The following is an 11,835-nucleotide window of genomic DNA, read 5'->3' as shown; positions in this document are numbered from 1 at the left end:
TACAGGTGAGGCGGGAATGGGGTTGAGAGCAGACACATGATGGCCTGTTGATGACAGTGGGAGGTGGCATAACTGGTTCACAGTAACTTGCCTGGGGCTTCCCTGGCCTGCGTCATCATTATCTGACTCCTGCCCACAGCCTCATCTGGGTGTTGCTGGGATGAGGGCCACGTTCCCCACTTGCCCCTGCTGGGTCCCTGAGAAGCAGCCTCAGTGTGGGTGCTGTACAAGGTCTCCTTGGGCAGCATTCAGCTGGGCCCCTCCAAGGAGGACCCCAGGGGAGCAGCCATGTCTGTTTGGGGTGGGGGATTGGTTGTCCTCCATTCCAAAGCTCCTCCTGGTGCCAGCTTGGCTGGGTGACTGACCACTCAGGCAGCCTGAAAGTCCTCAGCTTCCCCCCACTCCCGACCCCAACCCCCCAACTAATGTCTAGTTTCCTTTTGAGAATGCCTTCCCATGTCCTCCCAGCTCCCAGCACCCCATCCACTGAGGGTGAAGACATTCTGCTGACTTCCAATCCACGGCTTGGTTTCTCACTCCACTAGTTATGTGACACGTTGAAAATCTCCTCTCCCTCCTGGCTTCGTGCTCAATTGTTCATTGATTCCAGGCTAACATTTTCTTTCAGTGACTCAACAAGGACAGATGATGCGCATGGTTTATGGCTCTTCCCTCCATGTCCCTCGCCTGTCACAGTCATTACATGATAGACTCTAGGAAGCTAGTCACTGAGGAAAAAGAGATAGCAGAGAGAGAGAGAGAGAAAATAGATATTCTTAACTTTTGTCCCCATGCCAGCCCTTGTCAGCTGAACGCACCCTCATCAGCCCCTGAGACTCTTGCTTGCCAGCACTTTAGACATTTTGGTTCCTCTGGAGGGAGCTGTCACCAAAGACAGATGTAAAAAAGTTAGGGCTTTCCAGATTGGAATGGAAGAGGCTGAGAGGCCTGTCTCAAGCCTCCTTTGCCCCAGTTAAAGCTAAACGCACTTACAACACAAAAATCACCATATGTATAAAAATGACGGTGTTTCCTGAACCTGGAGTAGCCTCCTCTTTCTCTTTTCTGTATGTAGAACTCCTTCCTGTCCTCCCAAGCCCAGCTCAAGTGCTATACTTCTCACCCTCTTCCTGAGGAGCAGTGAGCACCCCCTCCTCTGTGTGCCCCATGGGGTGTGCCAAGGGCCTATGAACCGTCAGCTGTGGAAGGACAGAAAGCTTAGCACAGCGCCCTTCCTCTCTCCCCGCTGCAGGAGTGTCCTGTGAAGGTCACTGGACATTGTGTGTGTATGTGAATAGGTGCCCTAAGCTACAAAGCACCATATTAAACATAATATTTACCTGACTGGTTTTAGTTAGTTACTTGTACCTATTCCTGAACTGTGAACTCTTTGTTGACAAGGATGCTTTTTTTTTTTTTTTTAAAGTGTAGCCTCAACACCTCACACAATACTGGGCACAAAAGTAGGCATTTGACAGGTGTGTTGGGCAGGGGAGCTGCCCACAGCCTGCCCAGGAAGGCTGGCACTGGCTCTTGAGAGCAGCACAACAGTTAGCTGTGCCTGCGCGGAGGCCCTGGCTGGTGTGGCTACCTCTTCCTTTGAGACGCCTGTGATCCTGTTTGCCTTCACCTGCTCCCCGTAGCTCTTGCTACCAACTCTTCCAGACTCCTAGCACCTCCCATTTGCTCACCCAGCACTTGAGCATGGCCTCTGTCCTCAGCTTCTCCTACCACCCCATGGCAGGTTCTCGAACCGAACCTGCAGATGCTTCCCTGCACTGACCACTGCATGACTGACCTAGGTTTTGTCTTATTAAGCCAGGCTTTGGGCCTCAGGTGTGGCCCAAAGGTCAATAAATTTATATCAGAGTTAGAGAGAACATCGATGTTGTGAACTGACAGGCCAGAGGTAGCGGAACGAGTGTGGGTTCCTGGCTCAGCTACTTACTAGCTGTGTGACCATGACCAGTTGCTGAACTTCTTAGAATCTCATGGAGATGAGCGCACACACACACACACACACACACACACGCACACCCTAACTCATAGGGTCACAGTGAAGAGTTAATACGATGGCACACATTAAGCCTCTGGCCCTGTGCCTGACACATGGCAGATTTTCAGTGTCGGTTTCCTTCCTTGCCTCTTTTCAGCTAAGTCTCTTCCAAGCCTAAATGTCCATGAGCCTTTCAAACACATGTTCCTGTGTTAAACTACAACTTGGGAAGGTCACCAAGCTGCTAGAAACTTTATCTTCCGAGAGGAACAAGGATCTCCAGCAACCTCTGTGTCCCACGATCCCCTGGCATAGATTTCTCACCCCCAGTCCAAAGTCCTGCTGACCAGGAGGCGGCGTTGTAGGTGTTTAGAGCTCGCAAACAGCACTTGACAAGGTAGCTGAAAGCAGGCTCAGTCCTCAGAGAAGCAATGAGGGAGTGAAAGCTCCGGGAGGCGTGGGAATGACCTTGGGGCTTAGAGGGAGGGCAGTGACCTGGGAATACGTGAATCTATATACCACTGGGAGCAAAGGGCTCGGCCGGGAGCACCATGCCCTCGTCAGGGTGGAGTAGGCAGTCTCTAATGCAGATTCCCACGAGAGCAGAGGGGTAGAATGGGGCAGCACTTGCCCTGGCCTTCTTCTTCAGATGGGTGAAATGGGTACATTTTGGAGATACCAAACTAAACAGAAAGGTGGCGGCAGTGGAGGGGGTGGTGGCCAGCAGTGTCAACTTACTGCTGTCCCTTCGAGCAGTGTGGTTCTGAAAGCGGTCCCAGAGCCAGTAGCCTCAGCATCACCTGGGTGTGTTAGAAAAGCAGATCAGAAGGCCCCGTCTCAGACCTACTGAATCATAAATGCTGAGGGTGGGGCCCAGCTGTCTCTATTCTAATAAGTCCTCTGGGTGATTCTGATGCTTGCTAAAGTCTCAGAACCAGAGGTTTGGTGGGCGCTTTTATTCATCTACCTGAAACTTCCTTCCCATTAGATGTGGTGGGAGATGGCATGACACTGGAATAGTCATAACCTTTAGAGACAAGAAGATCTGAGTTCAGATCTTGGCTCTGCCCCTAAGTGGCAGTGTGGCCTTGGACAAATCTATCAACTTTTCTGAACACCAATTTCTTCAAGTGTAAAATATCTACCTTGCAGAATTAGGTGGTTAGGTTTAGAGAGAATGTGCAGAAAGCATTTAGCAGAGTGCCTGGCACATAGTAGGTGCACATCAACACCGTCATCATCATCATCATCACCACCATGACTAGGAAGAAGCCCCTGGGTGAGTAAGAAGAACCCCAGATGCATCCAAGGAAAATTGTCAGGCTACACATGGAGCGTTTTGCTCAGAATGTTACTTCATTCAACTTGTCACCTGGCTACATCTTCATTAAGCTAGGAATGACTTAAAGATAACAATTACATTCAAACTTGATGAGAAACAAACTTCCCTATCTAATTTGGGCCTGCCAAGTGAACCCCAAGGAGAAAAATCCCTCTCGTTATAATATGACCTAGATGTTTCCCCACCCTACCTGCTTTCCCTTTTCCTTTTAGATAAGTCCCTTAAGCACACAGTAGCACCGGGCAAATATTTGTTAAGTGTTGAATGAATGGATTGACTCAATTTGATCTGAAAATCCCCAACTATTGTGCAATATAAGGAAACAAATTTTTGAGCAGGCCTTTAGCCTCCTGGGGTGGAAACGTGGCAGGACTGGCCACAGTACCCACATGGGCAATAATATATTGAAATCTGGGGAAATCAGGCACTGAGGGGTACTTTAAGAGACCAAGTCAGCAGGGACAGCGGGTGTAGGTGGTTTTCTGAATTTGGCCAAGGCCTTGTATGATGTGATAGCTAGTAGCCCTCAATCCCTGGCTGTCCACTTCTGCTCCACCCTCTAAGCCTTACCATTGCTGCTGAGTCAGTGGTTCAGTGGCCTCTGCAATGCAGACCAAACTGGAATCAAAGCACCAAACCAGCCTGCTAGTTTGCCTCCTGGGGGTGTCAATGTAAATACTGCCCATCTGGTTCTGGCTGCAATGTATTAATTAAATCAAGTCTTTGGCATCTTCTTTCACCCCCAAATGCTGCATTAGTCACCTTGTGGGCCTCCCTGCTTCTATCCTGATCTTCCCCATTCATCCTCGCCACTGTCTACAACATGTATCTTATCATTCTCTGCCCATTTGCTACGTATAGGATAAGGTCCCAATGCTTTGGCAGGGCATTCAACATCCTTTGCAATTTGGACCCACCCTCCATGTCCAGCTTTACTACCCACAGGTAGTGCCTTGACCAAGTCTAACTCCACCTGCTAGAGCCCTGATCTTTCATACTTCCCAGCCACTGACTGAAAGGCCTTTACTCCTGCTGTCTGCCTGGAGGATTCTGACACCTCTTCCCAGAACCTGCTCAAATGCAGCTTTCTGTGAAGTGGGCCCAGCAGCGCCCCGTGGCTTCCTGAATGCTTTCCGGAGTCTTTACTTGGCCTGGAATTCCTTTTTCCTCCTTTTCCAACCCACAAATTCCTAGTTTTCAGGACTTGGCTCTACTATTGCTCTAAATTTTTTTAAAAAGTAATTTCTTGACATAATTTCAGACTTAAATGGAAGTTGCAAGGATAATACAAAGAATTCTTGTATATCTTTCACCCAGGTTCCCTAAATATTAAGATTTTGCCACATTTGCCTTAATCTTATCTATCTATCTATCTATCTGTCATCTAGATGTATAGTTTTATTTTTTCCAAACTGTTTGTGTTATTTCCAGACATTATACTTCTCTACTCCTTCAACATGTATGTTTTCTAAAACCAAGGATATTCACTTATAGAATTACAGAACAATTATCAAAATTAGGAAATTAGCTTTGATATCAACTATTATCTAATAAACAGATCTTATTCAGATTTCAAAAATTATCCCAGTAAAGTCCTTTATAGCAAAATAAAGTCCCAGATTATGTACTGCATTTAGTTGTCACCTCTCTTTAGTATCCTTTAATCTAGAACAGTTCCTTAGGGTTTTTTGTGGGGTTTTTTGTTCTTTCATGACAATTGACATTTTTAAAGAACCTAGGCAATGACTTCATAGAAAATATCTTATTTTGGGTTTGTCCCATGTTTCCTCACAACAGGTTCATATTGTAAAGATTTGGTCAGAGTATTCCCAAGGAGATGCTGTGTTTATCTTTGTGTCATAGCAGTATGTATATGACGTTGCTTTGCCCCATTTCTGGTGATGTCAACATTGGTCACTTGGTTAATTTGTTGATATGTCTAACTCCTGTCCTGGCCCATGAGGCCTTTCTCAAGGTCAAGAAGGGACTCAGCCTGATTCACCCTGGCATTTGGTACCTGAGGATGTGGAGGTGCAGAGAGATCAGGGACAAACACTGACCGAGCCCCTCCCATGTGCCTGGCTTTGTGGCTGATTGTTAGTTAAGCCTCACAGCAACCCTGTAATTTAGTGGTTGTTGTGCTCATTTTGCAGGTGTGCTCAGGGAAGCTGAGTAATTTTCCCAAGGGCACTTGACTGATAAGTAGCAGATCCAGATTCAAATCCAGGTCTGTTCACCACCTCTCATTAACACTAATGCTGTGGAGACAATAGACAGTCAACAACATTCATTGCTTTGAATGGAGGTTAAAAAAGAATTTAAACAGAAAAATCTAACAACAAGACCATCAAAAACCTTAGCACTCTTTTTACAACAATGAGGGTGGTTTTTATTCATTTACCCCTTCAACAAATATTTATGATGGGTCTACCACATACCAGGTAGTGTTATACATAACAGGAATATAGTAGTGAACAAATAGATTACATTCCAGTGGGACTCTGCAAATACCAGCAAACCCATCTAAAGTGGCTTGAACAATAACAAGAAGGCTAACTATAGAGCAGCTGGTTGATTAATGGAGCAGCTCAAAGATGTTCTGGCTAAGAGTTGTGTTCTCTGGAATTCTCTTAGCTTTCCCTCTGGGGATGCAAGATGTTTGCCTTAGTTTTAAGCAAGACATCCTCAAAGGAAACAAAAGGGACATTCCTGTCACAGTCCCTTTTTGTGGGAAAAGAGAGTCTTGCTAGAACCCTCCCAGTCAACTTCCCTTCTGCCTCATTGGTTAGAACTATGTCACCAGCTCTTGCTTAAATTCACCATTGGCAAGAGGAATGGGTTGCCATGCCCCCCACCACCCAGACCACCTCCAGGCTCTACCTTCCCCAAAGCATTTGGTTGTCAGAAGAGTAGGAGTGAAAGTGAACAAAATTGCCATTTTCTTTTAAGAAGAAAAGAGGGGGAAAGGCTGTTGAGTATGCAACTAACAATATTTGTTAACTCTCTCATTCACTAATTTACCAAATATTTACAGACTCTGTGGCTTCTTAGAAACTCTTGTTTATACAAATGTAAATTTGCCTCATTGCTATTCTGTATGTTCATTATGTCAAGTTCTACTTTTCATTAATTAAGTTACAGAATGTCTCTCTCCATATCGATCTCTGTTATCTCTTGTCTCATTCCAAAATAGGGTCGCCGTTTTGTGAGTGTACAGAATCTTAGCCAGGGGGAGGTTTAAAAAAGATTTAATAATGAGTTCAAGGATGTGTATTGACCATTGCACAGGGGAGGGGCCTGGAGGGTTCTGCTGGGCCAGGTATTCACCATTTAGTTGCTGGATGGGAAGATCCAGAAGGATCCTAGTGAAGGGCCGGGGAGATAAGGGGGCACTCAGGCCCTACTATGAGTCAACTGATATGGAAGAATTTCTTTCAATATTTTAACAACCAGCATGACAGAACCCATGTGGCAAGGTGGGCATCAGCTCCAATTTTCACATGACCATTCCCAGTGTCAGTTTAATGTCTGTAGCACAGTCTTCCCGGCTTCTGCCCTATGGTCAGTCATTTGGGCTGCCTCCAGCTTGAACTGCAATATTAAGTTCAGTTCTAAGCATCTCTGTGTGCACCTTTGTTATAGATTTTTATATTTTATAATATATGAAATGTGTATGTTTACATGATCTATGTATATTTGTAAACACATATTTCATATCTTTGTTTCCTTGAAACATTTCTCAAAGTGATGCTTCAAGGTCAAAGGTTATGATCAATTTTATAATTTGACACAGTGATTTACCAAGCATTAACCAATGGTTTAGAGACATGCTTGCCTATTTTTCACAGACTACTATTGCGGAGAGCTGGGAGCTCCATCGTGTAGTGGAAAGAGGGTAGACATTGTGGTGAGGAGAGCTGGGCTCAGGTCTGGGCAATGTTATCTTTAGCAGGGGTTGGATACCCGGCAGTCTCTTAGCCTCTCTGGAGCTTGGTTTCCCCAATTGTAAAACGGGGACATGCCATCTCTCACAGTACCAGGCACAGTAGGTTTGGATTGCCTCCATCTGTTCCTGACCTTGGTCTGAGGCCCTGGCCACCCTTGTCACACCCTTATCATCATTGGCCTCCTTTGAGTGATTAACGTTCAGTGTCCTGGAAGGTGCTGGTTCTGCACCAGAAGGAAATGTGTAGACTGCCACCTTCTGGTTGAAAGAGGTAGTGTCCAGATGACTTTGGGGACCAAGCTCCTCCCCCTTGTGTCCCTGTGACGGTCTGCCCCAAGGGTGAAACTGCAGAAGGAAGGGGGTGGTTCACCCCACTGGACTGGCCCTGCAGTCAGTGGTGGCATTAAGGTGATGTCCTACTTCTGCAGTGACACCCTGAGAGAAAGATGCTAGGTTTTGAAAAGCTGCTTGTATTATAAATGATGGTGTTTTGGGTTTTGGAGACTGTGAAGGTGCTGGCAAAGGCATCTTTGCAAAAGCACAAGGTCTTTGTCAGTGATCTATTAAACCCTGTTTAGAGAGGCTGACAACCGTGGTCAATCAGTCCACAGATGTTAATATTTAGAGAACATCTACCATGTGCCAGGCAAGTACTCTGGCAAACAGCACTGAATAAGGCAGGCGGGGTTCCTTCTCTCCTTGTCTAGCGGGGAAGTTAGGGAATGAGATTAATTCTTTTCAAATTAGTATACTTTCTTTTATTTATTTAATTGAACAAAAATGGCCTCTAAACAGAAAAATTTTAAACACAATATTTCACCTCCTAAACACCATAGCTACTTTTATTTCAATACCTTCCAGGCCTTGTACACTTGTATGCATTCTTTTACAGAGCTATAAGCATAAAACATGTTATCCTGAAGTTTGTTAAATTTTACTCAGAATAAACACTTCTCAATGTTGCTACTTAATCTTCATAATTATCCTTATAGCTCTATAAGAGGCAAATGTGTGGCTTTATCAGAATCTATATTGCAATCCCTGAAACCTTAGACGCATAGGTTGGTTTTTTCTTTTCTTTTCTTTTTTTTTCGCTATAATAGATATTGCTGATGCTAACTTCTTCGTGTGGATTTTATTGCATTGCTTCTCAGTAATCATTAATATGGTTCATCCCCCTGTGTCGCCGCATTGCTTCCCCAAAGAGCTGTTCCTAATTTACAATGCCACCAATATTATATCAGTGAGTCAATTTTGCCACAATATCAGGTGTGTTAAATATTGCTGCTTTGATACATTTTTGAGAATGAGTATTTTAAAATGGGTTCCCAAATTGGCTCTAATCTGCATTTCTTTGACTACCAGTGAGCAGGTTCCTTTTTGCACATGTACTGTTTATAATTGCTCCTGTGTGACATGTCTGTTCATATTGTGGTTAAAATTTGAATGAGTTTCTTGTTTGATGTCTTTTCTTAGAAGAGAGAAAAGCACTAGAAGATTGCAGTATTGCAACCTAGGGTGTCAGAATGGTGCTTACTACGTTGTTCACTGAGTTAATAACTCCTTCTGGAATCTTCAGAAAGCTCAGCTGTTCCAGAATCTAAAGTGCAAGTCTCTTCTGCTGCCCAGAACTAAGTGAGAAAAGTGATTCTTTAACACCCTTGGTTGTGCTTGACTCAAGAAGGGAAATGACTTAATTTCCTACCATTTATGAAAAAGAGTTGGACACCAGCCCAGGTTACAATTAATGCAAATAAAAATTGTGTGATTGGAGTCAATTTGTTTCCTGGTGACTCTGAAGAATACAGAGTGTCCTTGAGTGTCAACGTTAGAGGGACCCTTCTGATATGGTCCAAATCCTTAGCCCAGAGAAGCAAAGTGATTTGCCCAAACTCACACAGCAAGCTAGATCCCATAGCTCCTGATTCCCATTTCAAGTGTCCTGAATGTGAATGTAAATGGTTCTCTCTTTCCAGGCCCTGCTCCACCCACTGCACTGGGATTGTCTGCCTCCCAGCCTGGATTATTTCCAGGACAAAGCTCTGGAAGCGCTTTCTGTGTTGGGAGTTCGTTTCCTTTTCCTACATGGCCTCCAACAAGAACTCTGAGCCTTTTCTCTCTGGAAATCCAAAGTCTTGCACCACGTAGGGCTCTGAGCAGCAGCTAAAATACTTTGCCAGAATACAAGTCCCTCTGAAAGAAGACTACAAATGTTAGAAACTGGACCTTTATGAGGTTGAGCCATTTTGACTCTGTCAGTTAAGACTTTTTGGTATAATACCTCACTTCTATTTTCTGAGATGATTAGATAAAGAAGTGAACCAACATTTGATTAACATGTACTACATAGTAGGCATTACCTCTTTTAATTTCTTAAAAAACCTGTAGAGTAATAGATTTGGAAATGGAGGCTCAGAGAGGTCGAGTAACTCGATCGGCTTTCACCGCTAAAATGTCACTATCTCACTGATCCTTAGTTATGGGGAGGGGAGGGACCTAGAATGGCCAATCAGAATCGCCTGGGAGCTTTTCAAACTGCTCATGTATGTTTTCCATTGAGAAACACTGCATCCTTCTGTGTCATTTGTAGGATTTGTGTGCCAGGATACTACCCCACGGATGACCTATTCTAGATAAGTGTCAACAAACTGGTGAAACATAGTAAGAGGTAGACAGAAATCCATGTAGAGGGGTTGTAACAAAGACAAGGAAAATAAGCATCTGGAAAAATTTCTTTGGGAAGAAAAAATAGAAGAATGTGAAGGACTGGGACACAGTGGATTGTAACTCAAGATCCGAGAAAAGAGATAGTCGGTGGGAGAGGGCGTGCAAGAAGGCAGGCCCCAGGACAGGCTGACCCATTCCCAGGAAGGATGCAGTGAGGAAAGGGGCCTGGTGCAGGGTTTGGGGGGCACTTTGGCAGAATCTCTGTCTACCACCCTCAGAACAGATAGGCAGCAGCTTTGGTAGGACGAGCACTTGACCAGGAATTCTAAGACCTTGTCCTGGCTGTGTGGTCTCAGACAAGTCACAATACCTCTCTGTGACTTAGTTTCTTTGTCATTAACATAGACATAAAAATCAACTTCTTTGGCTACCTCTTAGGAGGATTATGGGAACTGATTGAGGTAACTCATACAAAAGCCCCGGTACTGTTGTTCCCTCAGCCCAACTAGCATGGATCTCAGCTATGGTCTGACTGCTCTTCATGAAACCCAGCTCTCGTTCTTAAAACGGAGTTTTTGGTGAAAATTTCATTTATATAAGAATATATAGAGAGGTCTCTTAAACTATCCTCATTTTTTTAAGTCCTTTTTTTCTTTTTTGCTGTTCTGATTGGGTGTTTTCTGCTACCTTGTCTTCCAAATTGCTGATTCGATCGATTCTCTGCTTCCTCTAATTTGCTGTTGATTCCATCTAGTGCATTCTTCATTTCAGTTATTGTAGCCTTCATTTCTGATTGGTTCTTTTTTTATGGTATCTATATCCTTTTTTAATGTTTACTATCTCTTCGTTGAAGCTGTCGCTGAGTTCATCTATTCCTCCCTTAAGTTCATTGAGCATTCTTATAACCAGTGTTTTGAACTCTTTATCTAGTACACTGCTTGACTCCATTTTGTTTAGAAACAGACTCATAGATACAGAGAACAAACTGATGGTTTGCCAGGTGAAGGTTAGAGGCTGGGTGAAAAAGGTGAAGGGATTAAGAAGTACAAATTGGCAGTTACAAAATAGTCATGGGGATGTAAAATACAGCATAGGGAATAGAGTCAATAATATTGTAATAACTATGTATGCTGTCGGGGGGGTACTAGACTTATGGGGTGATCACTTCATAAATTATATAAATGTCAACCTCTATGCTGTACACTTGAAAGTAATGTAATATTAAATGTCAACTATAATTAAAATTTTTTTTCAATTTTTAAATAATAAAAATCAATAGAAGCAAAAAAATAATATATATATAGCATGTAAGTGCAATTTAAAGAAAACAAACCACATACTAAGCTGAGGAAAAAACTATCACCAGCACCTGTGGCGCTCCCACTTGTCCCTTCCTGATGCATTCCCTTCACTCTCCGGTCCTCATTTTGTGTTAATCTTTCTCTTGCTTTTAAAAAATAGCTTTATCACATATATTATCCCTAAGCAACACATTATTTAGTTTTTCCTGTCTATGAACTTTTATAAAGGAGATCATATTATGAGTATTTTTCTATAACTTGCTTTTTGCGTCTGTGATCCTCCTGTGTTGACAGATGCAGCTGTAGGGCTGTAGTTCATAAATTTTCACTACTATAGAGTATTCTGTTGCTGGAATGTCCTATAATTTACTTATCCCTCTTACAGCAAATGGACATTTGGGTTGTCTCCAGCTTGGAAATATTATAAACAGCATTTATATATGTCTCCTGTTATATATGTATAAGATTTTATAAGAACATGTATATATACTGGGTCATAGGGGATGTATGTCTTTCATTTTATAAGGCCAAACTGTTCCAAATGGTTGTTTGTGCTAATTCACACTCCCACCAACAGCTCGTG

The sequence above is a fragment of the Hipposideros armiger genome, unplaced genomic scaffold (genome assembly GCF_001890085.2).
Source record: "Hipposideros armiger isolate ML-2016 unplaced genomic scaffold, ASM189008v1 scaffold_147, whole genome shotgun sequence".
NCBI lineage: Eukaryota > Metazoa > Chordata > Mammalia > Chiroptera > Hipposideridae > Hipposideros > Hipposideros armiger.
This window is presented reverse-complemented; position numbering follows the sequence as displayed.